Consider the following 26,582-nt stretch of genomic DNA (forward strand, 5'->3'; position numbering starts at 1 on the left):
ACAGGCCTACCTGGGAGGCCAGGTAAGAAGGTGGGCACTGAGTGAGTTAGGAACAGAGGGGAAATGACTGGTGTACCCTAAAGCTGCCAATGTTCAGAGATATTAATATCTCCCTGGTCATCCTGACCGAGGCATCCTGGCCAGAGGACATCAAGAGTCCCAATGGTGAGGTTGCTGAGGAGGAAGGGAGGTCTAGGTTGGTGACCCGGGCTCACCAGCAGGGTCTAGAGCCGGAGTGTGTTGGTTTGGGGAGTGGGGGGAGGTGAGGGTCCATGTGGAGAGCAGAGCTGGGGCTGGACGATCCTCTGATTGTACCCATGGAACCAGCTGGACACTGAATGCAAATCTAAAGAACTGCAACCCCAACACCCAAGTGAGGGCACCACAGGCAGTGAGGGGCTTGCATAAGCAAGGCCACTGTGCACAGTTGTGCAAGCAGTACACTCAATTCTGACATCTTGTGTCATAGGGCAGTGAATGGGAATAGCATCCCTGGAGTGGGACTGTAGCCTGCATGGCTGGACACTGTGGCTCTGACTTCAGTGCAGGAGCATGCATCCAATTCAAAGGACCAGTTTTCAACAGTGGTCCCATGTGGCAGCAACAGAAGCCATAGCAGGGGTATGTCTGGGCAGAGTCTTATTCTTTCTCTACCAGGCAGTTAAAAGCAGGACTGGCCTCTTCATTCTGAGCAAGGCGCAGGAAGGTCCGGAGATGAAGATAAAGAAGGTCCAAAAAAGGAATCTTCTAGATAAAGGTGGGAAGGGGGAAGTTGAACTATTGAACACAAGAAATATAACTGGTTTCTACCAACCAGCACCAGTCAAATTAAGATCTCTCTGGGGAGAGTGGATACCTTTTTTGAGTGAGACGTTAAAAATCTGCATTTGGGGATTTGGGTTTAAAGTTTGTACGTTTGAACACACATGTTTTATTTTATTTATTTATTTATTATTATTTTTTAAGGATTTAATTTATTTATTCATGAAAGACACACACACACAGAGAAGCAGAGACACAGGCAGAGGGAGAAGCAGGGTCCATGCAGGGAGCCCCACGTGGGACTCGATCCCGGGTCTCCAGGATCACACCCTGGGCCGAAACAGGCGCTAAACCGTTGAGCCACCCAGGGATCCCACACACGTTTTATCAGTCCATGCTCATCAATAGGGCAAAGACTTATGAGCCAGGCACTCTGGTGGACAAGGAGAAAGGGATTGGCCTCAAGTAATTTATTAGTGGAGAAGAGAACCAAAGGTCATTCAGTCAGCTGTGTCCCAGACACAAGTTGGCTGCCTTCAGTGAGGAAATGTTCTGTCTTGGGGGTTTCTTGTCTTGGAAGCAAGCCCTGGGTTGAGGATCTGTGGGAAACTGATTTCTTGGGAGGTGCTTTCAAAGAAAATGATGAAGGGATGGAGGAGCAGGGCAGGGTGGAAGCCAAGCAAGGCTATGAGCTCGGGCAGAGTCTCAGCTTCCACAGGGGCCCACCAGATGCTCTGGAGCATGTCCCATCTTAGAGGCTGTCCTGACTCGAGGCAACCAAGCTAGGCGTTCATAGCCTTGAAACAGTCATTGGCTAAGGGCCACCTGGGAGGTCAGAAACTTCTAGGTACTGCCAGCTTTTTGCTCATGTGAGCGGGGTGCGGTGGGTGCCCTTAGACAATCCTCTTGAGGGAGAGGCTGGGGTGGCTGTTGGCAGGGGAGGGACACAGCCCTGGGGCAGAGGTGCACAGAGAGGACAAAAGGAATCCCTCTGGGGACTGGCATTCTCTACAGAGCTGATCACTGCCTTGTGTTGGCTCCTTCTCCCAGGAACTGTTTGAAGACTTGATTCAGTGGAGCGTGAAACTTGGGCCAGCACCACCACCGAGGCTCAAGGCAATTCTTTAACTCACCAGCTTTGTGACCTTGAGCGAATGACTCTGACCTTCGCACTCCTCTTTGGCATGGTGGGAATGGTAATTCCTTTCTCATAGGACAGTCGCAGAGATAAAAGAGGCAGTGCATGCTGAGTGCCTAGCTCCCTGCTTGGCTCGCAGCAGGAATTTGTGAAATGCCAACTCCCTTCCTCAACTACTTTTCCTCCCCCTCCTCAGGGAAGAACATTACCCATGAGCACAGGGCTGCCGAAAGGTCCCTGTGAGCCGCTCATTTTGTTTATGTACCGTCCCACAGAAGATAACAATTTAGATGGCAAATTATATTGCCAGAGTTGGGGAGTTGGTGTATTAATTCCTGACTATTTACTGTGACAGATTTAAAGCCCAATATCTCAGGGAGTGCTGGGGTTCCCACTCCACAACATACAGAATTGCATGGATGTACCTTGCTGCTTTCTGGCAATACCAAGCATCTCCTCTGTGCAGGGGGTGAAGTGGGGGGTAGGTGGCTGGGAGTAAGTTACTGAGAGAACCCAAAGGGCTGACTTCATCCTCTCCCGGCAAGTCCTGGTGACTCACCAGCTCCAGGCCTAATGGGTGTTAGGGAAAGCCACCCTTTCTTTCTCAAAAGAACACAGATAGCCCTTCCTCAATGCTGTGTAGCCCTGTAGCAGTTGGCCAGAGAGTACAAGTGCCACCTCAATGGCTCTGTTGGTGCCCATCTCTGTTAGGCCACAAAGACATGCAGCCTGGGGGTGACCTGGGAGGCAGCATTGTAAAACACTTGTATCTCTTCAATGCAGGCCTCAAGCACATATCTGTGTTAAGTGGCACTGTCTCCAAACTGCAGGCCAGCATACTGAGGCTTGAGCAACCTCTCACAGCCAGCAAGAGGTCAACTCCAGCATTTTACTGACATCTTTCTGACTTTCTGGGAGACACCGGCCCATGATGCCTCTCCTTTCTCCTTGAACTGCTGTCCCCAGGCCTGTATGTGAGGCTTCTTACATCACAGGACACTTTTCTAAGAGACTGAGGAGCTTCACACATGTTGCACGCTCACACTTTCCTAGTCCTACCCTTTCCTGTCCTCTGCTGGCTCCCTCGCAGAGAAACAAATGACCACAGAGTGATTCAATCAGCACCTCGAATTCCTTGGGCATAATCTTGGAGACTCACCCTCTATCCTAAGCACTGTCATAAAGCGTTTCTTCCCAACAAATTACTTTTAATGAATGGGATAGCATTTTTGCCCCTACTGGAATTTCTCATTTGAAATAGTTTAAATGAGATATGGGGTTGAGGGGAAGTGGCTGTGTGTAGCAGAGTGCCTGGCACATAGTAAATCCTTGGTTGCTGTTTGTGATTATTATCACTTCTGGCTTCTTTTGGTAGGGTGCTCCTTTGTGTGTTCAGTAAGTAGGAAGATATACTTCATTCTAAATCTGAATTTATTTCTGGAAAGATAATACGAAACAAAGGTCCTCTGTGATAGCTGCGTGTGAAGAGAAATTGCTTAACCAGTACAGTCCAATATAACATTCTGTGATTATGGAAAATTTCTGCAATCCACACCATTCAACAGAGTAGCCAGTGGCCATATGGAACTACTGAGCACTTGAAGTGTGGTGAGTGCAAACGAGAACTTGAATTTTTTGTTGTTGTTGCATTTTTAATTTTAGCTAATTTAAATTTAGGGGGCCACACATATGGCAAGTGTCTACTGGTTTGAACAGTACATGTTTAGCCTTAATGTTACAAAAAAGCTATAAAAACTTTAACCATAGCACATGCAAATGCTCTAAAACAATTTATTGCTAAAATATACATCCTAATGAAGCTAAGAACTATGACAGTAGGTAACAAAGGATTTGTTGATTATTCCTTGGCAGTGATATACCTAAGACAAACACTGATAAATGATTCTTGACTTGCAGGTTGATTAAGGAGTCCTGCAGGGAGGACCATGATGGTTACACCTGCTTAAGTCCAAGCTGATAATCTTCTCAGCCTTGCATTGAAGTGGGAGTGAACACTTTTGGGTCTTTTTGAATCCAAATACTATAGGCAAGTCTTTGCAGATGTTTCTTATTAACACATTCAAACTGTGCTTTTAAAAAAATACACTATATACAATATTCTTCTCTTTTAGATCAGTAACCTCATTTCTAGGATTTCATCCTGAAAAAAGTACCCCCCTCATAAGGAAATAATATTGTATGCACAAAAATATTAATTACAGTGATACTTACACTAGTAAGCCCTTGGAAACAAGTCTCATGTTCATTAAAAGGAACTACACAATAAAATATTGGAAACAATTCAAATGGTCAAGAAGAAAATGACTCAGAAATTGCATGTTATCAATATAATGGAATATTCTGTGCCCATTAAAATCATATTTATAGTATAAGCTGAAATTTAAAAAGCATAATTGTATGTACAGAAAGTTTTCAGTTTTAAAAGCATAGAAAAAAGATTGAAGGAAATTAATGGAAAGTGTTCCATTAGAGTTCTGTTTCTGGGAAGGTAGAGTGGACATAGTTCTATTTCATCTACCTCTAAGTACAACTAAAAACGCTAGATATTATATGTGAAACAAACATAAGGACTCTCAAAGGTGGAGAGAAGCAGTTAGGAACTTCAGGACCAAAGGAATGATATGTTTGTAAGTTTTCTGAGTTTTCTTTGTGCCTTATATACACCAAACTTGGATCTGAAGAAGCCAGCAGCTTCCAAATACCAACAGATACAGATGTTAAAAGCTCTGAAAAAAGCCTGTTCTTTTGAGCCAAAGGACAAGGAAAGAGGCAGATTAACAAAGCAGAAAACTTTTAGACAATGACTGCTCTACTCCAGCCAAACACCGTAGAAAAATATGTGCCTCTCTTCTACCCATGCCACTAAAGATCCAACTGGGATCTTAGACCTCCAGCCTCCCAAAGGCTGTAGAAAGGCATCTCAACACCCCCCCAGGGGTGATGTCAGAGAAGGCCATTTAGGGAGCCAGTGCTTTCATCCCACAGGTCAGTGATGAGGGCCTCTCACTCCTAATCCAACTGTAGCAGAAAGCTTAAATGAAAATTGGACTTATAAAATGAATATGTCCTGGTGTCAATAGAAAATCACTTGTAATGCCAAGAACCAGGGACATCTCAACCAAATGAAAAAAAAGATAATCAAGAGATGCTAACAAAGTCAACCAACCACAGGATCTAATAGACATTTATGGAACACTTCACCCAAACAACAAACTATAGTCTTTTCAAGTGCTTGTGGAACATGTACCAGATAGACTATATTCTGGGTCAGTAAAACCCCAACAAATTGAAAATAATTGAAGTCTTACATAGTGTATTCTCTAACCACAATGAAATCAAATTAGAAATCAATAATAGAAAGATAACTGAAAAATCTCCAAGTACTTGGAAACTAAACAATGCACTTTTAAATAATCCATAGGTTAAAGAAGAAGTATCAGGGGAAATAAAATCATATATTAGACTGAATGAAAATGAAAATTCAACATTTCAAAACTGTGGGACACAGCTACAGCAGTGCTAACAGGAAATTTGTAGCACTAAACATATACACTAGAAAAGTGGGAAAGTCTCAAGTCAGTAATAGAGCTCTCAAGTATGAGGATCTTGAAAAGGAAGAGCAAAATAAACCCAAAGCCAATAGCAGGAAAGAAATCATAAAGATAAGAGCAGAAATAAATGAAATTGAAAATAGAAACAATAGAGAAAATCAATGGAATAAAGAGATGATCCTTTGAAAAAAAATCAATAAAATTGATAGACCTCCAGCAAGACTGACAAAAGGACAAAGAGAAGAGATATCAATTACCAATATTAAGAAAGAAACAGGAGCCATCTACAGACCCTAAAGGCATCAAAAAGATAATAAGGCAACACTGTAAGCAACTCTCACACGCAAATTTGACAATTGGAGGAAATGGATCACCTTGCTGAAAAACACAAACTATCACATCTTATTCAACGTGAAATACATAATTTTCAACAGCCTTTAACTATTAAGGAAATTGAATTTCTAATTTTAAAGCTCTTCAAAATGAAATCTCCAGGCCCAGATGGTTTCACTGGAGAATTTTACTAAGCATTTAAATCAATTCAACACAAATTTCTTCCAGAAAATAGAAAAGGAGGGAACAGTTCCCAATTCATTCTATGAAGCTGGTATTATCCTGATACCAAATGAAAACATTACAAAAAAGAAAACTATAGACCTATATATTCATGAATACAGATTTAAAAATCTATAACAAAATATTAGCAAAAGGAATTTAGCAGTATATTAAAATTATATACCAAGATGGAATGGAGTTTATTCCAAGGATGGAATGATGATTCAATATGCAAAAATCAATCTGTGTAATCCATCACATTAACAGGTTAAAGAAAAAATTACATGATCATATCAATTAATGCAGAGAACTTGACAAATTCCAAGTTCATTTATGATTAATAAAATTCTGAGAAAACTAGGAACAGAGGGAATCTTCTCAATTTGATAAAGAGCATCTACAAAACCCCTACGACTAACCTTATACTTTTTGGTGAAAGACTGAATGCTTTATCCCTAGGATCAGAAGGCAAAGATGTCTACTTTGCCACTCTAAAACAACACCGTATTAGAATTCTAGCCAGCATAATAAAGCAAGTAAAGGAAATAAAAGGCATACATATTGAGAAGGAAGAAATAAAGCTGTTCCTATTTGCAGATGACATGATTGTCTATGTAGAAAATCCTAAGGAATCTACCAGAAAAAGAAAGAAAAAAAATCTCCTAAGTTTAATCAGTGAGTTAAGTAATAGGATACAAGATGAGCATATGGAGAAAACAGCTATATTTTTATACACAAGCAGTAACCATGTGACTCTTGAAATTAAAAATACAATATCATTTATGATCACTAAGTAAAAAAAATGAAATATGTAAGTGTAAATTTAACAAAACCTGTACAGGACTTGTATGCTGAAAACTATAAAACTCTAATGAAATAAATCAAAGAGAATCTAAGTAAGTAGAGAGGCATATCAGATTCATGGATTAGAAGACTCAACACAATAAATATATCAGTTCTCTACAAATTAATTCTATGGCTTTAACATATTTCCAATCAAAATCCCAGGATGATTAGTTTTTTAGATACAGAAGATTATTCTAAAATTTTTATGGAAATGCAAATAAACTTACACTAGCTAAAAGAATGTTCAAAAAGAAGAATAGTGTGTTAGGAGTAAGTCTACCCAATGTCTTTTTTTTTAAAGATTTTATTTATTCATGAGAGACAGAGAGAGAGAGAGAGAGAGAGGCAGAAACACAGGCAAAGGGAGAAGCAGGCTCCAGGCAGGGAGCCTGATGTGGGACTCCATCCTGGGACTCCAGAATCACGCCCTGGGCCGAAGGAAGGCGCTTAACCACTGAGCCACCCAGGGATCCCCAAGTCTATCCAATTTCAAGACTTACTGAGTAATTATACTAATAAAGCCTGTCTGGGAATGGTGGGGGGATAGACACAAAGATCAACGGAACAGAATGAAGAATCCAGAAATAGACCTACACAAACATGCCTAACTGACTTTTGACAGAGGTGTAAAAATGATCCCATGGAGGATAGATAGCCTTTACAACAAATTGTTTTGGAGCAACTAGGCAACTATAAGCAACAAAATAAAACAAAACCTTAACATAAGTCTCACACCTTATAAAAAAATTCAAAAATGGATCACAAACTTAATATATAATGTGAAACTATAAAGCTTTTGAAACTAGAAAAAAAAAACAAGGAAAACTAGTTGGAGTTAGATTTCTGATCCTGGTAATTTAAAGGTCTTGACTAATATTCTTGAACAAAAACAGGCGTGGTTTTATGGCAATGATACTGCTTCTCTTCAATGCCTTGTAAATGGTCTCAGAAGGTCACCCCAGGAGGTTTCTCAAAACATCTCCAGCAATGGCATTGGCCAGACATAAGTTGTGTGTGGTTTTCCAGAGTGATGCTTTTGGGGGACAGAGTTCATTTGGGTGTAGAAGTCCTATGACCTTAAAAACAAGAGAGCCTTTCTCCTTTATAATCCAGTTTGTATAATTTTGCACTTTGGTGGTATTTGTCCTGCAATCTTGAGAGCCTCAGGCATTTTACCCTTTAAAAACCCAGAATGGCAGGAAAATCTCTGAGGTGTTGTCTTTCCTGAGGATGAGAGGACCCCTCCCCAAGAAGGTTCTCTGGGGAACTCAAACACCTCATGAGGCTGGTTTGGCCTCAGAGGACTTATGTGGGTGCAGGAAGGAATGTCACTCTCTGTCCCATGCATGAGCTGACTTTTCCTTCCATTGGATGATACCATGTGAAATCTTTCTCCCTCTTTCTCTCTCTCTCTTTTTTTTTTTTTTTTTTTTTGGTGGATACTCCTTGTCAAGTATCTATAGGTGCAGGAGGTTTCCAGGCCAATTCTGGTCCTCAGGCTAGAGGAAATTAAGCAGCTCTTTCCCTGTCCCAGCCCCTGCTCTGGTCGCTCTTTCACTCTTGCAACTGCGGGACGCTGCCTATGCCCCACCCTTACAGAGGGGCTCAGCATCGCCCTTGCTCTTGTCTGCCCCTTTCCCCAGCCCAGATAAAGCTATCTGTTCTCAGGAGTGAAGCCCCAGGCTCTGACTCAGCTCCTGACTCTAAGCTCACTTAGCAGGGCCCAGCCACATACTGGGGCTATCTTGCTTTCTTCATGCCCTGGCTGTCTTAGTATTTATTGCCTTATGTGGTAGCTTCTTATTGCCCCTGGCTGATACCTCCTGCCAGGCACCCCACTTTCCCCAGTCATAGTTCGGTTAGTCAGATGGCTCTGGAGCACTCCTAGAAGCAGCTCGGTTTGCTGGGTCATAGGGTACAACTTTTGTTGTAACTAACTTTTGTTGAGCTAACTCTCCTCCTACACTAAGGTACTAGATTATAGCCAGGCTTTATTCCAAGGAATTCTATGGAGGAGCCATTGACCCTCTAGAAATTAGAAAAGAATCAGGCCTAGAACTGGACATGGCTGAGGGTAATGGTAGGGAAGTCTCCTCAGGCTCTGTGTTCTACTCCAGGGACCAGACTAGCTCTTAGAGGGTCTATTCAAACCCCAGGTGTCTGCCTAGGTGGATACAGGAACCCTGGGAAGATAGTATAGTCTGGGGTCAGTATCAGTGCCTCTGAAGACCATGGCCAAAGGCCCACAGCCCCAGGAGTGCTCTGATGCCCTGGACCAAGTCCACCTGTGAACTGTGTGCAGCTGGTTCACTAGGTGAGTAACATCCTGCAGCCAGACCAGGGAAGGGGGTAAGTTCCACATCTGCCCCAACTTTTCTCTCTCCTAAGTGGAACTTGTTCAGCAAGCAAGGCATACCTTGCTCTGTGCTTGAGTCTGAGTAGTCACACTGGAGTTTCCTGGTGCTTGATAGTGTAGACCTGAGCTCAGTCTTCCCACAGGAGGGACCCCCAGCCCTCATTCTCAGGCAATCCTACTGCATTCCCTAAGAGCCAAGAAGGCAGGCTTTCTGATGAATGCTAGCCAAGGGGTTCCTGGCTGATTGCCAGGGATGAATTCATTTCAGAATGGCAAATCTTCTGGGGTAGGTTGGAAAAGCCAATTCCTATCTCTATTTTTGAGACTTCTTTGTCAAACCTGTTAAAAATACCAAGAGGATTCTTCAGCCAGGAGGCTGGATAATCTTGTCTCTACCCTAAAATCAATCCATAAGAGGAATCTTTTAGAAATCTGAATAGCCAGAGACATTTTTGAGAGCAAGTGCTCAGAAAGTGGTGTTTGATGACACAGTGACAGATGACTCAGTAAAGTGACCTGCATCATAGAAACTGCTAGTGCTGTGCACACTGTCCTTTATCATGTGGCCAGGGACCTTGAACAAACCGGCCTAGTAAATGATCCTGGCAGCAGACAGGTAGGAGCAGCAGGGAAGAGGTGCTTTGGGAACCAGGCAGGGAGGGACAGCAGAAGGGTGGCATTGACCCAGGCAAGCATCGGAGCATGGCAAGAGGAGACAACTGGCCAGTTCATATGTTCCAATTTTCCCAGTCTCTTGAATGAAAAACTGATCTTTACATTAAAAAGGGCTTTCCCATGAACAATTTAGGGAAATTCTGACAGTTACAGTCTTGTTGGGAAGGCATTACATGTGCAAACCCAGTCTTGTATGCAGGGACACAAGACATCAGGGCCAATAGAGAGCCTGACTTCAGCCAATAGTCACAGAATATGGGCTGCACCCCAGCACCGTTACATAGGTCAATTTCCCTGGTTACCTGTCCTTGAATCACTTAGCACACTACAAACATCTCAGCCCTTCCAACAAACATCTATTGCTACCTAGATTTCCAAAAGACTTCTCTGGATCACCTCACCTACTGACTTAATCCTGGCCATGTGTTAGCAGGGTTTGACTCAGGAGCCTCAAGGAAGTAGATAGGAGTGGGTTGGAGAGATAGTGGTGAGAGGGGCATGGCTGTCTTCTGGTGGCTCGTGACAGAGCGAGGGAGAGAGGTACGCGTGACCAACAATTATAACACCATGTGGTGAGGTTTAAATGAAGCTGAACCCTGTGTGTCTGGCACCCACAAGTAAGGCTGACCAACTGGGGGGCAGGAGGCAGAAGGCAGGATAAGGAGAGGCGGGTTGTGGAGTTGCAGCAGCTTGGCTGGTCTTATAAAATAAGTAGTAGGCATAGGGCAAGGAAAGCTGGGCTTTCTGGAGAGGGCGCAGAAGGACGGGTGCAGAGATCAGCGAGCCATGGTCTATCTGTGGGAGAAGGGGAGCACTGTGGTTCTGGGGGTGTTGCAATCCTGGGAGCCGATGCTGCAGAGGGAGGTGGGAATGGGATCACGAAGGGTCTCGTGTGCCAACGGAAGGAGGCCAAGCTCTCCTGTAGGTTATTGGGAAAAAGCAGAGGGCTTTGAAGAGGAAGTTTTGTAATTAGCTTTGCTTTTTAGGACTAGAACTGGGTATTCTTTCTTCCTTGCCAGCCTGTGGGGATAAATGAAGTTACAGTGATCGGGAGGTCATGTTTTGCTCCCATAATTTCATTTTCTCCTCCCAACTACTGAACCGAAGGACCCTATCCCAGCGGCGATATCTCAGGGAGGCCCTGAGGGGGAGGCTCCTCCTGGGTCTAACTCTGAGGTCTGCGGCTGCCAGCCTCAGGCTGAAGTTGGCCTCCCTGCCTCCTACCAGCTCTCCTGCCCCCATCCACACCATCCATGCTCCCCTCTTCTGAAGGTAGGGTGTTCTTTCTTCTCTGTGTTCTGTCTTGTCACGGGGCCCCACGGCAGGGTTACCGAGGCCCAGGGGTATCACAGGACTTTTGTCAACCTTCTTCTTTTTGTTTTTAAGACTTTATTTTCTATTTATCTATAAATATTTTATTTTTTATTTATTTTTTAAAAATATTTTATTTATTTATTCATGAGAGACCAGAGAGAGAGGCAGAGACACAGGCAGAGGGAGAAGCAGACTCCACGCAGGGAGCCCGACGTGGGACTCGATCCGGGTCTCCAGGATCACACCCTGGGCTGAAGGCGGCGCTAAACCACTGAGCCACTGGGGCTGTATAAAAATATTTTATATATAAATAAATAAAATATGTATATATGTACATAATAAAGATGAAGATTAAGGTTTACCATTAAACTTTTACTTTGAGACTCATCACTTTTTTCCCAGAGCACAGGGGTGGGGGTGGATTTGAGGCTCACTTTTAAAGAAACGTTTGCCTGTTTGGCCTTTTGCTGGGATGCTTTTCAGCCTCCCCTGAGGCAGGTGATCAGTGCAAGTTTACAGTTGTGTTTAAGTGAATTCCTAGCAACTCAGAAATATTTTAGGAGGCCAATTGAATTTTGGAAGCTTCTCTGTGGTTAATGCAGTGCTTCTTTTGTTGAGGGTCAAAGTCATGTAGAGGAAAGCAGAAGACACTGTGGAGGTAGGTAGGTCCAGAATTAGACCAAAGGAGCTCAAGCCCTGATCCTGCCACTTACCGTGTGACCTTGGACAGGTTACTTAGCTTTGTTCTGCCTCAGTTTTGTCATCTATAAAATAGGGATGCTAACAGTATCTACGACATAAAATTGTGATGATTAGTTGAATGAAGCATAGAACTGTGCCTTTAGTACTTCAGATGTGCAGCCGTTTTTTGCTTTGAGGGACAAGGAGGGGGGGATTGTGATTGGTGAAGTTGCAATGGTGTAGGAGCGGTTACATTAGTGGCACTTTCAGATGGCCAAGCTGTGGGACACTGCTTTGCCTTGCAAATTAGCATAGTCCTAGAAGGTTGGAGACTATTTTTCTCTGGAGAAGATTCAGGTGACTGCTGCCAACCGTTTTTATGGGGGATTTAAAGTGTTGCTTTGCCCAGAGTCAGGGGAATAGATAATCTGACCCTGATGTGTATGGTCTCTGTGAGATTCTGTGGCTCCCATTGTGCAGTGTGGAAGAGTTTGGAAAAGTAAGCTGTTAAAAAAGACAAGTTGCAAGAGGAAAAAAAATATGCCCCTTGGACTCTTGCACTCAGGGGGGTTCTGAGACCAAGGTACGGTGGCTCAGAGACTAATTGAATAATTGCTAGAAGCCCCCAGCTCCCCGTCGGCAGAAGAGGCTCCAGGGGCAGAAGTTAACTGAGCTGCTCACGAAGGAAGTCTGGGTCTTCCCACTCTGGCCGCAGAGCCTTGGGCTGCTGCTCACTGCTTAGCCGGGAAGGCAGGAAGTGTCCTCATGAAGTTCATTGTCTCAAGCTGTTCTTCTTGTTGATAGGCAGGAAATGCTGTATGACTGCTGAAAGCCCAAGAGGCTGCACAAACCCAGTGTCACAGCAGTTTTTTGCCCCAGACTTAGTAGGTGGGACAGATGGAGTGCTCACTGTGGCCAGGCGAGATGGCACTCTGTGCAGGGGGCTTGCATCCCCATGTTCTTTGGCGATTTCTGGTGCTAGTGGATTTTATGGGGCGGACCAACCACCAAGAGAAGGGATGTCTTTTCTCCACACTCCAACCCTCCATTTTTGTGTAAAAATAATTGTCTGTTTTCAAAAGCTTATTAATATTAAAACTTTAGGGATCCCTGGGTGGCGCAGCGGTTTGGCGCCTGCCTTTGGCCCAGGGCGTGATCCTGGAGACCCGGGATTGAATCCCACGTCGGGCTCCCGGTGCATGGAGCCTGCTTCTCCCTCTGCCTGTGTCTCTGCCTCTCTTTCTCTCTCTGTGTGTGTGACTATCATATATAAATAAAAATTTAAAAAAAATATTAAAGCTTTAGTGATTAAATAAAGTTGATTTTAGAAAAGAAAAAAAATCCCCTTTCCACCAAAATCATTTTTGCACATTTCCTTCAGACATAGCCTTGTTGTGAATATAATTTTAAAGATTTGCAACTATTAGTCAACTATATATAGTTTGGTCTTCACTCAACATTGTGTCGTAAACATCATTAGTATTGCTTTATGATTTCATAATTATTCTTTAGAGTTTTATGACAAATATTCCACTGAGTTACTAGATCATCATTTATTTAGTCATTTCCTATTAGTGAACATTTAGATCATTTTTGACTTTGGCTATGATGGTGACTGCTGTGAGAGCATCTTTGTATTAATAGTTGGTTTCTTCTATTAAATCCTTCCTCTGGGTAAAATACAGGTAATAGGCTTACTGAGTTAATTGTTATGAACATTTTTTTTATTCTCCTTACTACACCTAATTTTCCAAAAGGGTTGAACCAATTTGTAATGTTACCAGCTATATACGCTACTACCATTTTCTGTTCAACTTTACTCACATTGCCTGTTGCCATTAAAACTTGTGTTATTAATTTTTATAGCTAAGACAGTACCCCACATCTGCTTCAATTGCATTTCTTGGATTATTACTGTCTTCCCTTTATCTGACCCTTTTGTCCAGGAGCCCTTACCAATCCACCCACCCTGCTGGCCTTAATCTTCTATATATTCTATATGAATCTGTTTTCACTGATTCTTAAACCCGGGGAGGATCCCCCTGCCTGCCCCGGCTCCTGCCAGATTTGATCCTCTTCCAGGTTCTTCTAGTGTGCACGTTCTCTGTCGAGCCAACTCCTCCAGTTGTTTCAATTAAGGAATTTCTGTTTCATGCTCTCTGGACAGCATTCCTCCCTCTCCTGATGGAAGGCACTGATTTAGACAATTAGTACAAGTGGGGAAGAGCATTTCCTCATACATTTGATGAGAATGTTTTCTCTTGGGGGAGTTGCCATATCCTTCCTTCATTTATTCATTCATTGCAAAAAATATTACTGAGTGCCTAAGATACTCTGGATAGTAGAGCTATGAAGGTGAAGTTATAGTCTCTGCCCTCATCCAACTCAAATTTTACTGGGGCACACACACCCATTATTAATAAGCAAGTGAGTGAATGAATAATATATCATGTGATAGGGACAAAATAACCAAATAGGTAAAGGGAGAGAATGCTGGGGAAATGTGGGCAATGGTAACCTGCAGCTACCTTGTACCAGCTCTTGAAAACTGTGTGCATCCCTCCTCCCAGCCTTCGTTCAGTGACCTCATGTTTGCAGCTAGAAATTGGTCGTGGTGAAATTATTTATATCACACATGTAAAATGCTACAATTCAAGGGCAGCTGGTGTTAAGCTTTTATCAGCACACAGCTGGATATGGGGTGGCCACTTTGCATGGATGAATTAGGGAAGATCTCAGTGAGCAGGTGGCATTTGACAAGGAGGATATGAGGGCAGGAAGCATCTGGGTTTTTTGGGGAAGAGCACTCTGGTTAGAGGGAACAGCCAGTGTGAAGTCCTTGGGGTTAGGTGTGGTTGGAATGTTTTAGAAACAGCAAGGATCCAAGTGTAGCTATAGCATATTTGGAAGGAGTGGGGAGCAGAAGAAAGGTGACAAGTGATGGGGCCCAGGGGGAGACTGGTAGGAGACAAGATCAGATGTAGTCTTTGTAGGTTTTTGTAAATATTTTGTATTTTACTCCTATTTGAGATGGAAGTCATTGGAGGATTTTGAGCTGAGAAGTGACAAGTTCTGATTTATGTTTTAAGGGATTACTCTGGCTGCTGTGTTGAGTATGGAACTGTAGGAGGACAGAATTCGCATCATTAGCAGGCTATTGAAATAAGCCAGGAGAGAGTTGATGATTGTTTTGATTGGTACTGGAAGTGAAGAATGGTTACATTCTGAATACACAGTGGAGGAAGAACCCACAGTATTTGCTGATGGATCAGATATGCTGTGTGTGGGAAAGGAGCCAAGGATGACCCCTTGCTATTAAGGCCTTTTCTTATATTAACTTTAAAAAGAATGTCTTAGTTTAGAAAGATTTGAGGCATAGCAGCAGAGTCTATCATTTACCTCTTTGGCGTTTCTTTCTTTCTTTTACACAAATTTTATTCTGAGGAAAGATTTCTTTTTAACTCTGTTTGATTTTAAGCAGTCCAGTCCTAAGTAAGTCAATCAAGCACAACTGTGGGGAGAGTGCTAGAGGTTCACAAAAATCCATTCTCCTCCTTTCTCATACACAGCAGCAGGACTGACATTGGGCATGAGCACCAAGATGCATCTCTGGGACCAAGTGTGGGCCAAGGGGAAGGAGTGAAAGTATCAATTCCAGGTGATCCCCACACACAAGAGAAGACATCTTTCATCTTTTGAGCTCATAAGCTGAAACACAGATGTCAACATGCTGATGACTTGGCTTTGACGATAGAACCAAGAACCATGGAGTAATAGGATGGAGAAAACCGAGGTTTTGAGACGACATTGAAGAGCAGAGCTGCTGCCCCTCATTTGCCTCAAGACTGCTATGTGAGAGAGAAAACGCAATCTTTTTAAAGTCACAATTTACTGGAGGTATTTTCGGCACAGCAGCTTAACCTTTACCCTAATATAAGAGCCCATTCCAAAACAAATGAATCAATCAACAGAAAATCAGAAATTTGGAAGCAACATAGTTCAGGTGAGGAGTGAACCTGCAGGATCAGAACCTTTAGGTGAGTATTAAATGAAGGGAGACCAAGGGCAGAGGCCATCCAGGAGCTGGGAATACCTACAGAAGGCTGGCCATGATTTTGGTGGCAATAGTGAGAACATTTTTATACTGGAAACAGTGAGGAGAAAGATATTGGGTGAAGGGAAGGATAGAATGCTGGCATTTCAATGCAAGAAGATTTTCCCATCATGAGACCTGCGTGTACTGGAAGTGGGGGCTGAAGTCAATAGCGTAGAGGGGAAGTTGTTCTGTTGTGAAGAAGGCAAAACATGAGAAATCGTCCTGGGAGAAGACGTCTTTGCAGTCACTGAGGAGGAGGGTAGGAATGATCCAGTAGGTCTTTTGGAAAATATGTCTTTTATTGGTCATGCACTAACCTTGATCTATGCTAAGGGAGGGGGAAATAGACACCTAACAACCTTCCACATTAAAGTTAATGGGGAATCTCCTATAAAGTCTAAGGGCAGAATATGGCATGATGAATCTGTATGATTATTTCATGAAGCTTCCCAAAGATAAATAAGGCTCTTAAGAGACGTGTTTATTGGTGAACAATTTATATCGGTGTACGTAGCATCAGCTGGAATGTAATACACAATTGCTGAGGATAAGGCAGGAAACGATTACCAAGTTTGGCTCCAGCTGGCGCTGCCCCCGTGGGAATGCAGTAAATAACTGCCGAATCACAATGAAGATAAATTGGTGCACTGGGTGAACACTTCCAGAGAGCCCGCACGTACCTCTTTCCTCTCTTTAAGGAGCTGGTATTGCCTGGCCCTTGGGGGAAGCAGCAAGGCTTCCCTCGAAGACCAGTCTGGAGGCCAGGTCATCATCTTTGGCAGGAGGAAAGGAGCCATGCCCCAATTCTCCAGGGTCCTATCCAGGCACCTGTGCAAGCCTGTTTCACTGGAGGGACTGGGCTTCCATCTTCTCCATAGCCCTGTGGGTGCCCACAGCTGGAAAAGATCCGTCCACTTTTCTTCTCTCTGCATCTTCCATGTTCTGTCATTCCACAGGGACATTCCTATGGTTTTATTCTTCACCCCCCCCCCCCAAATATGTCTCTGTCTTCTGTGGTTTGGCTTTTACTCCCCGACTCTGCAGAGGCTGCTGTTGTTATCAATGCCCAGTGTGGTGGTCAATAAACATATGGGCTGGGAAGTGGGCCTGCTTGGGTAGATATCTTGGTCATGCCATGTGAGGACTTCAGTGTCAATAGATACCCAGAGAACAGAACACTCAAGGTTATGGATAGTTTCCAATGCATTCCCATGAGATGAAGGCTGGAAAAAGTGCCCAATTGATTTGGTGTTTTGGGAGGTAATCAATTACTTTAATTAACAATGGAAAACAGTTATCCAATGTTTCTGCATCTTAGACATCAAGCTAAGCTTTGTATTTATGTTTTTCAGGTAATCTTTAAAACACCTCTTCAGTTAATAGTACCTAACATTTATTGAGTGATTAACATGTGTCATGGGTCAGCTAACTCAATCCTCAGCTCTTTATGTCTACTTACCTCACTATGAACTCCATGAGGGCAGAAATTGACTCTAGCTTTTTCCTTATATTCCGACATGCTAGAACACTATAGGTATATTACAGGTACCCAATAAATTCTTTTTCAAAAGAATGGGTACATGGAAAAATGGATTGGGATCCAGCTGAGATTAGGTCCTAAGAGGCAATGGGTTTTTCCACCCTCATTATTTGGGTGCGTGTGCAGGGGTCTGTCTTCTTAGGTGAAAGTTTCTAGAAGAATTAAAAAAGACTATGAGATACAAGATACAGAAAATGGGGTGAAAAAATGAGTGTTAGCCTCTACCTGGTTAGGATTCTTCAAGGTAACCTGAATTGAAGAGGGTGGGGCAGGAGCAAGGACCATTTTGGGGAAGCCAGAAGTAGATACTACTAGGACTTATGTTAAACCAGTTGTGGTATATTATTTGTCACAACAATTATTCCTCAACCATGCCTCTTTGCAATATGACTTTGCCGGTCTTCCCTTCAGGAGGTGAAGTCTCTCTACTTCTTGAATCTGAGTTGGCCTTCTGACTTACTTTAGCCAATAGAAATTGGCAGAAGTGACACCCTTCCAGTTCTGAGCCTATGACTCAAAAGGCTTTTTTCTCTTGAAAACCTGTACAGTCATGTGAACAAGCCCCAGGCTAGCCTGCTGGATGAAGACAGACCAAGTAGACCAGAGGAGCTAAGTCAGCCCAGCTGTCGGGGCAGGCCTCAGAGACATGAGAGTACAGGAAATGTCAACAAAGCCAACCAACAGCTGACCCATGTCTGCCTGCAGGTGCATGAGGCAGCTAAGCCAAGAACAGAAGGACCACCTGCTGAGCCCAGTCCCAGTTGCCAGGACACAGTATCATGAGCTGGATTAATGGTATGGTTTTAGGCCACTTAGTTTGGGGTTGTTTGTTATACAGGTATAGATAACTAATACATCATTTAACAAAATTTGGGTGGAGGGTGGGAATCTGAGTATCAGAGTAAGCAGTGTGTGTCCCTTACTCCACACTCAACTTTCACTGCAAACAAATGCCATTATTTGTTTACACTTAACTTGCCCAGGTGTTGCTGGAAAAGATTTCTTTTTTCTTCTTTTTTAAAGATTTATTTATTTGAGAGAGAGAGAGAGAGTACAAATGGAGAGAGGGGCAGAGGGGAAGAATTTCCAGCAGACTCCACACTGAGCATGGAACAAAATGAAGGGCTCAATCCCACAATGCACAAGATCATGACCTGAGCTGAAACCAAGAGTCGGCACTCAGCTGACTGAGCCACTCAGGCACCCCATAGGGGAATATATCTGGCTAATGTCTAGTCAGTGGCAGAGCCAATAAATCAGTTCATCTACAACCTGTCTGCAAAGGCTTAGTTCCGGAGCTCCCTGCATCTTTGGACATTAGCCCCAAGAAATCCAGCATCCATGGCTACAGTGCCCACAAAGGATATTTGTCAGTTCCTGCTGCTAGCTCCCTGGAGGTGTGCAGTGATGGGTGGGCACCAGAAGGTAAAGACTGTGGCACTGACTAACTATGGGACTTAAAGTCCTAGAGCCTCAGTTTCTTCATCAGTAAAATAGGGACAGTCCCGCTTGCCTGCTAGGGATTACTAGTAGGATGAAATGAAATAGTACATGTGTGGAGCCTATCTCATTATAGGATTGGGGTGAGTAGTGAGGGAAATCATGCAAGGGTGAGACCTAGCATAACTGACCTTGGGAAAGATGTCTTCCCCCACATGAATGAGGAGATAATCCTGGTGCGCCCTTGCCGGCCATAAGCCTAATGTACAATGATCTCTGAGCCATTGGAGGAGGCCCGGGGCAGGGGGGACTTCCCCTTTGCCTCAGAAATCATGTGCCTTGCAGTGGAGCCCTCCTTTAAAGACTTAGCTGACGCCCCGATCAGGACGGGGCTGTACTCTTGGCAAAACTTCTCTGTTCTTTGTGCTAGCAATGTAGTGTTTAGTGAATTTCTTCCTGTTTTTGAGCCCAGAAGTGATTGTGTTGGTGGCCAGGGCACGTGTTTTCCTCACAAGAGAACATGGGAGTGGGAATGGTTTGCTCATTTGCAGCCAGTTCCCTCCTGCCCCCCTCAGTCTGCACCTCCACCCATCAGCATTGCTCCAATTCCTATGGGTCAGCAGGCTGGGCCCAGGGATATAGATTTATGTCTATCAGAAGTTTGATTGAGGGCTAGCAAGAGTCATTTGAGATGTGATGACAATCACAGGGCCAGACCCTACAGTTGTGGCTGCTGTTTCTTTTCACAGACTTTTCTCAGGGGCCTTCTGTCTTAAGCAGTTGCCAATACTTGCTAAAAAGCTTCATATTTCCCCATAGCCCTAGGAAACTTTTTTTTAAAGGATTTTACTTATTTATTTATTCATGAGAGACACAGAGAGAGAGAGAGAGGCACAGACACAGGCAGAGGGAGAAGCAGGCTCCATGCAGGGAGCCTGATATGGGACTTGATCCCAGGTCTTCAGGATCACATAGCCCTAGGACACTCTAAAGGAGAAAACATTCAAGCTTTGGGTCATCTACTTTTTTTGTCACCCCTTCGCATTCCATATTCTTCCAGAATTTTTGTACACACACACAGGCCCACACTGATATACATGCATACATACATATATGTATGTAGTTCTCCAAATTCATGTGTGGGTATACATATGACAAGACAATACATGTATGCAAATGCATACATACATGTATATATGTAAAATGGATTGGACTGATTAGTGGCGTCTTGTTTTCACTTAATATATCAAAACATCTTTTCTGATCAGTAAACCTTTAGTAAAAGATGACAACCTGGTGCCATGGAGGGGAAGTCTTGCTTGACATTATCTTTTTCTTTTTTTAAAGATTCTATTAACTTATTCATGAGAGGCACAGAAAGAGAGAGGCAGAGACATAGGCAGAAGGAGAAGCAGGCTCCATGCAGGGAGCCTGATGTGGGACTCGATTCCTGGATTCCAGGATCATGCCCTGAGCCGAAGACAGATGCTCAACTGCTAAGCCAGCCATCCAGGCGTCCCTACAGTATCTTTTCAAGAACTGAATTTGAATGTCTTAGGAAGGGGCATGTCTCCTTCGGTCCCTGACTGGCCCTGAGGGTGTTTGAGATGGCCATCTCAAGTTTGATTTCCTTATTGATGATTATTAGTATCCTACCATATCAATCGTTATTTCTCAGTAGTAACTGGCATTTGGGATCAGGCAATTCCCTGTTTTCCTGGACTATTTTGTATATTGAAGGACACTTAGCATCTCTGACTTCTACTGACTCATGCCAGGAGTGCCCCTAGGTCAGTGTGACAACCCAAACTGACCCTGTGCATGGCCAAACAGTACCATCTATTACTATGGATTGTCCTTCATAGATATGTCTGAGTATAAAGATCATGCATTGTAGTTTATCTGGGGGCAGTCCCAGGCACTCTTGTAGTCCAGATGTACTTATTAATAGTACCGCTTTCCTCTATGAAATGTCCTTGTTTGGGTGATAAACCATTGGTCACTCTAAGACTGTATTTTGGAATTGGTTAGATTTGTCAGAGTTCTGGACAGGAGATGTTAGACATGCTACGTGTTCAGTATGTCTTCCCAGAATTAACCCATTTGTCTGATGGTGGATGGCTTCCACTGGGCAGTGCCATGGCCATATTCTACTCCCTGCTCCAGGGCTCAACATCAGGGCATTCAGTGACAAGGGCACATTAAAAAAAAAAAAAAAGAGTGAATAGATAATTGGCTTAAAGCCAGAACTAGACTGGAGAAACAGGATGTCTGGTGATCCCTTGGATTCAAGAAGACCCGGAACTTGCAAGGAGGGACAACTTCTTTTATCCACCCTCTGTGAAACCCCAAACAATGAGACAGGCTGTGAATATGTTATTAATCTTTATGTTATGCACTGTGTGGATATCTGTGCTTTACATGTAAAGATTAATAATTTCTCACTGAAGCAACTTTTGCCTCTGTAGGGGTAAAACCACTCCTGTTGAGAAGGCATGGCCTAGAGAGTTCAGCTCAGGACTGACGTTTTATAGACTAAATCCAGAGAAAGGAAGGGGAGTAGGACCTCAGTGTGTCAAGGGTTTCAGGGCCCTCTCACCCTCTCCACCTTGGAAACTGGCATTTTCCCTGAGCCCATCCACAGGTGGAAGGTCAGCTTTGTTTGCAACCCCCAGCCATGGGTTATAGAGATCACTCAGGCCAGAGCCAGAACTCAGGGTTCCCAAGTCTTGGGCTAGAGCTCACCACTTTAGTCTCTTCTGTCTCTCTCTGGATTTCTTCCTAAGATGCTTAAACCTCCATTCCCATTTACATCTCAAAGATGGAATAGGTTTGTTTGGAAGGACCAAATATCTCAGAGAGAAGGCTCCCAGAAGCTTCAGGATGTGTGTTCAATAGTCACATACAAGGCAAACATGGTGGAGTGAGACTCTTTCTATGGGCTGGTTGGAGAGATAGATTCCATCGTATTTGACTTTAGAAACTTTGTAATTGACCTCCTCATGAGAGGATACATGCTTCACTCACGGTGGGCTCCAGAAAGGTTCTCCCCAGGAGTCATGCCTGGGAGCAGCTGGTTATCTGGGATATGGAAGAGGATTCACCCCAAACATCCTGAATGTAAAGGAGCTGGGTTCTCAACATGGAAGATAGCTGGAGCTGACCTGGCTGCAGACCCTGCTTCTGCCTAATGCTGTTTCCAGCTGGATCCTTAAGCATTTAAAGCCAGCCCCATGCAGGAAATGTGTCTTGTGTTGAAAGCTGAGGTTCTTGCTATTGTTCATTCTTATTTATGGCCTTTTATGGAATTGGTGCTCCTTTAAAGAGACCTGTCAGCTATTCCTTGTGGGCAGCTCTGTTTATTGACACACAATATGCTCTGTGTTAGTTATGCATGAATCATCGGCATTACTACAATCTGGAAGACCACAAAATTTTATAAGAGGTGGTGCCTTTCCTTCTCTCAGGTTTCTCATATGTCCCCTTAGAACTTGCTCATCTGACCTCACTTTGGATTCATGCTTTTCACTAGGAATGGTGTATTGCTACTGGATTTTAAAAATTAAAACTATTCTGAATATATGTGGTAAGAAATATTTTAGGGACCATTTACATGTTAGTATCAATAGTAATCTACATAATATTATTTATTGGTTTCCATGGGCCAGATCTATGCTGAGCATTTCCACGAACAAACTCATTTAATCCTCATAGCTATATTGTGATATATGAATTCCCTCCATGATAAAACCGAGGCTCAAAGAAGTGAAGTAACTTGATCATGAGTACACAGCTGCTGAATGCCAGAGTATTATACTGGCTTAGAGAACTCAGAGGAAGAGCGCCCCATTTACCTGTTCTTTCTGAGATGGAAAGAACTTTTAGCATGTCTGCTTACCAGGAATGCAGCATGAGGTCGCAAAGTCAGATCTGGATGTGAGTAGCAGCACCTACCCTGCCTATATTAAGTATATAAAGATTGAATCTACAATCTGCATGACTAAGGTCTTTTTAATTGTAGGTTGTGATGGCTTTTATAAAAGATGGCCTAACATATATACATACCTCTCCCTACATGTCTATATACAACACACACATACATACACATGCACACATGCAGTGTTGATAGGCTTATATCAGGTTGCTCACAGTTGGACAAGCTGTTTTGGGGATTAGGATTTATGGATTGGAAGAGGCCTAAGAGATCACCACATTTACAAATGAGGACAACAAAGTTTGGTGAGAGATTTCTTTGTTACTTTCCCCAGGGCCAGCGAAATGACAGTGAGGTTAGGTAGAAACCAAAAGAGTTGTAACATGCAAATGTGATGTTAGAAACTTGGATCATCTGCGAGAGGAACACAGTCCAGACTGGGAGAGGAGCAGACTGGAACCAGAGAGATAATCATGATGGTGGGAGGAGTGGGAAGGGACTGTTCAGGGGGCTGCACAGTGCTATCTGAAAGGCAGGGTATTCAGAAAGCTTTACACCTGAGTTGACATGATGCCGTTTCTTCTTCGTGTGTCCTCATTTTTCTTTCCATAGGCAATGTATAGTGCTCCATGGCTGCATATCTATGGGTAATTTGGTTTCGCTGTGTTCAGGGAGGCTGGCTTAAGAGTATGCACTTGACATCTTGCCAGGACGCTGAATTTTGAAGTGTATTAGAAGGTATCTCCAAGGGGAAGTCAACTTTCAAGACTAAAAGTGGCCTGCACTGAGTTCACCAAGTCTCAGGTAAGATGAGAGTGAAGGGTTTGATTCCCAAAGGAGGTCAGGGCCTGTTGGTCTTTATAGAGATGACTTCAGGAGCCAAATTCTATACTAATCTCACCCACAATCCTCCCACACTCCACATCGTCTACCCATTCTTCCCTCAGATGCTGAGTTGACCCCATACTCATCTTTCCCCATCTTCCTGCAAATGCCTGGTCCCAGTCCAAACTAGATGAAAGAGTACTAACAAATAATCCAAGTCCACAGCTGACAAAACAACCCACAGCACACGTCCTGTGCCCAGATGGGGACTGGGGTCAACTGTGTCATCTGTCTTTATGGAAGAGAGCATGTTATTATGCTAATTACAGTGTACTGGGCTTTACTGGGAACCAAAAATAGAGATATATGGCTTCTAGGGACAGGCACCAACATTCCTTTGGCTTCCTTTGCTATGTGATTTTTGAAAGAAATCTTTGCCATGATTAGAAAAGGTGGGGAGGGGGCTTCCAGAAGATATGCTGCCTTAGGCATTTTGGGAAGGGCAGGTGCATATGACCTATGCCACTGTCACATTTTGCCCTCTTCATGATGCTGTTCCCTGTGGTCATGTGTGATTGCAAAAGAAATAAAACAGGCAACCCCACTCTGTCTTCTACTCCAGCCTTTCGATTTCCAGGCTCTTCACATCTCTTAATGAGGAGTTGCACACCACAACCCAGCTTGGGTGGGCCCCAGAGACGTTTTCCCTGGAGAAGAAATTGGAGAGAGTTTCATGCTGACTCTGCAACAGGATAAGAGAAGGAATTAGCATTTATTGAGCTCCCGCTGTGTGCTCTTCTGCGCCAGATGCTTTTGCTGAACACCGCAAAATCTCTGGAAGGTAAATGAAGAATTGAAAGCTCTGGATAAAGAAGCCAAGGGTGGAGCTGGATTCTGGGGCCAAGTCTGTTCACTCCAAGCTCAAGTTCTTCCTGTGTATATCCACTGCAGAAAGAACAGACTTCTTAGTGGCTTAGCTGCCTGTGTGATATCTCTTGGGAGATACAGTGGAAGTGCAATGGGACAGGACAGGAAACATTCTTACTATTTCTGTTCTTAGATAGACATAATCAACTGATGTTCACAAACTCAAATGCCTTTGGTGGCTTGGTGAGATGCGTAAATGTGAGTGAAGTATGGTGAATAGGGAGTTGGGGGGACAGATCTATAATGGAACCAGGGCATAGACGTCCCATCAGAAGACATCAGCATTCACATTTTTAAAAACATTGTTGGCCAAACCAAACATGTCTGTGAACCAGTCAGGACCAAGGACTGCCATTTCAGGACTGCTAATTCAGATGCCCCTCTAAGTGTCAAAGGCATTGTGTAATGTTTGATTTCTTAATTTTTTTTTAAAGGAGAATAAATTTGTTACCTACACAAATTAAAAACTATATATGCATACATGCAGAAATACACATGTGTATGTGTGTATTATATATTTATATATATCTTGAGTGGAAGGAATATGATGAGTGTTACATTATTATTTGTACTTTCTCTTCAAATTCCTTTTACATGTTAAAAGAAAATATAGCATGTGAGAACTAAAAGCAACCTTAGTGCTTTAATCTAACTTCCTCATTTTATAGATTAAAAGAACTGAGGTCCAGAGAGAAAGAATCTTCTCAGTTTCACGTAGCTGCTGGGAGAGCCAGACCTGGGCCCCTGAGTCCTTGTCCATCATCCCTTTCACTACAGGCTCATCCATGCAGAAGTGTGTGTGCTAGACAGGAGTCAAAACAACATGAATGGATATATTTGCAGCAATTGTTTACACTGCTTTAAGGTCAAGTCTAGGTAGCGTGACTATGTCCAGTTGGCAGAGGAGGACCAACAGAATTTGCTTTGAGGCCTCCTGGCTAAGTGCACTGTATGAGGGAGTAAAGATGTGAGCCTGGTGTTCTAACACAAATCCACTTGGCTTGGGTTATTTATCTGCTATGAGAGTCTAAGTGGAGCAACCGTAAGGAGGATGTCCTTGGTCTGAGAATGGAGCAGTGGAGTCTTTTCTCTGAATGGAGCAAGAGGTTCTGAGTGGACAAGTGAAGGGAGAATTTTCTTTAAACGAAATTTAAAACCCCACATCCACTGGGCTGAAATTTGTTCTGACTCTAGATGAAAGGTGCTTTGAATTCCTTGGGAAAAGAATCAGAATATTAGAGCTGGAAAGAACTATGAAGAATAACCAGTCAAATTCCTCATTACCAATGGGGAAAGGTGCAAGAAAGGAAGACATGATCATCCTTAGAGCGTGTGAGTTTTGGGAAAATAGTTCATGCAGGGTCCCTGTCTATATAAAAAATTTGAAACAATAATAAGAAATTATAATTTTAAAATAATATAATACATATTATAATAATAATAAAATTATAATTAGGAAATAAAATCATTTTCTAATAAGGATATTATAAAATTCATGGACCCATATAAGGCATAGTAATTTATCAGTGAAGATTTGGAATAATGAGTATAGAAGAGGCACATGTGTATTTGTTTGTTGTCCTGTCAGTGCATGTGAATATTCCTTGTGGACTCCAGGCATTGTATCTTCCTTTTTTGGTTCATAAACCATCTCTTCACATTCTTTATTGTGAAATACACCTGGGTAATTTAATATCTCCTACTATGAGAAAAATATAGCAACACTCATAGTGCTATGTCTCCTTGGAACCTCTTTGTATTGAAACAAAATAGATCTTCTTGCTTCTGTGGTTCCTTAATGCCATCTATTTAATGCTGGTCTTATCATTACTCATGGCATTGCATCATGTTCTGCGCTACTTGTGAATAATGGCTTCCAGTGACTCTCTCAGAGATTGTGACTGTGCTTCATTGATGATGA

The 26,582-nt window shown here is 43.1% G+C and overlaps 1 long non-coding RNA gene across 3 annotated transcripts in view; it reads left to right on the forward strand.

The window, feature by feature from the left end:
• Window positions 1–25,992, forward strand: part of LOC144294376 (uncharacterized) — an 81,371-nt gene extending 55,379 nt beyond the window's left edge. For 2 of the 3 annotated variants that reach the window (XR_013361777.1, XR_013361778.1), the window contains 5 exons: window positions 3,276–3,508; window positions 3,818–3,947; window positions 18,084–18,330; window positions 23,522–23,713; window positions 24,357–25,992. This is a non-coding gene — a long non-coding RNA (uncharacterized LOC144294376). The remainder of the gene's footprint in view (window positions 1–3,275; window positions 3,509–3,817; window positions 3,948–18,083; window positions 18,331–23,521; window positions 23,714–24,356) is intronic. The other variant, XR_013361779.1, reaches the window with a different exon arrangement.
• The last annotated feature ends 590 nt before the right edge of the window (window positions 25,993–26,582 follow it).

The sequence above is a fragment of the Canis aureus genome, chromosome 22, assembly GCF_053574225.1.
Source record: "Canis aureus isolate CA01 chromosome 22, VMU_Caureus_v.1.0, whole genome shotgun sequence".
Lineage (NCBI taxonomy): Eukaryota > Metazoa > Chordata > Mammalia > Carnivora > Canidae > Canis > Canis aureus.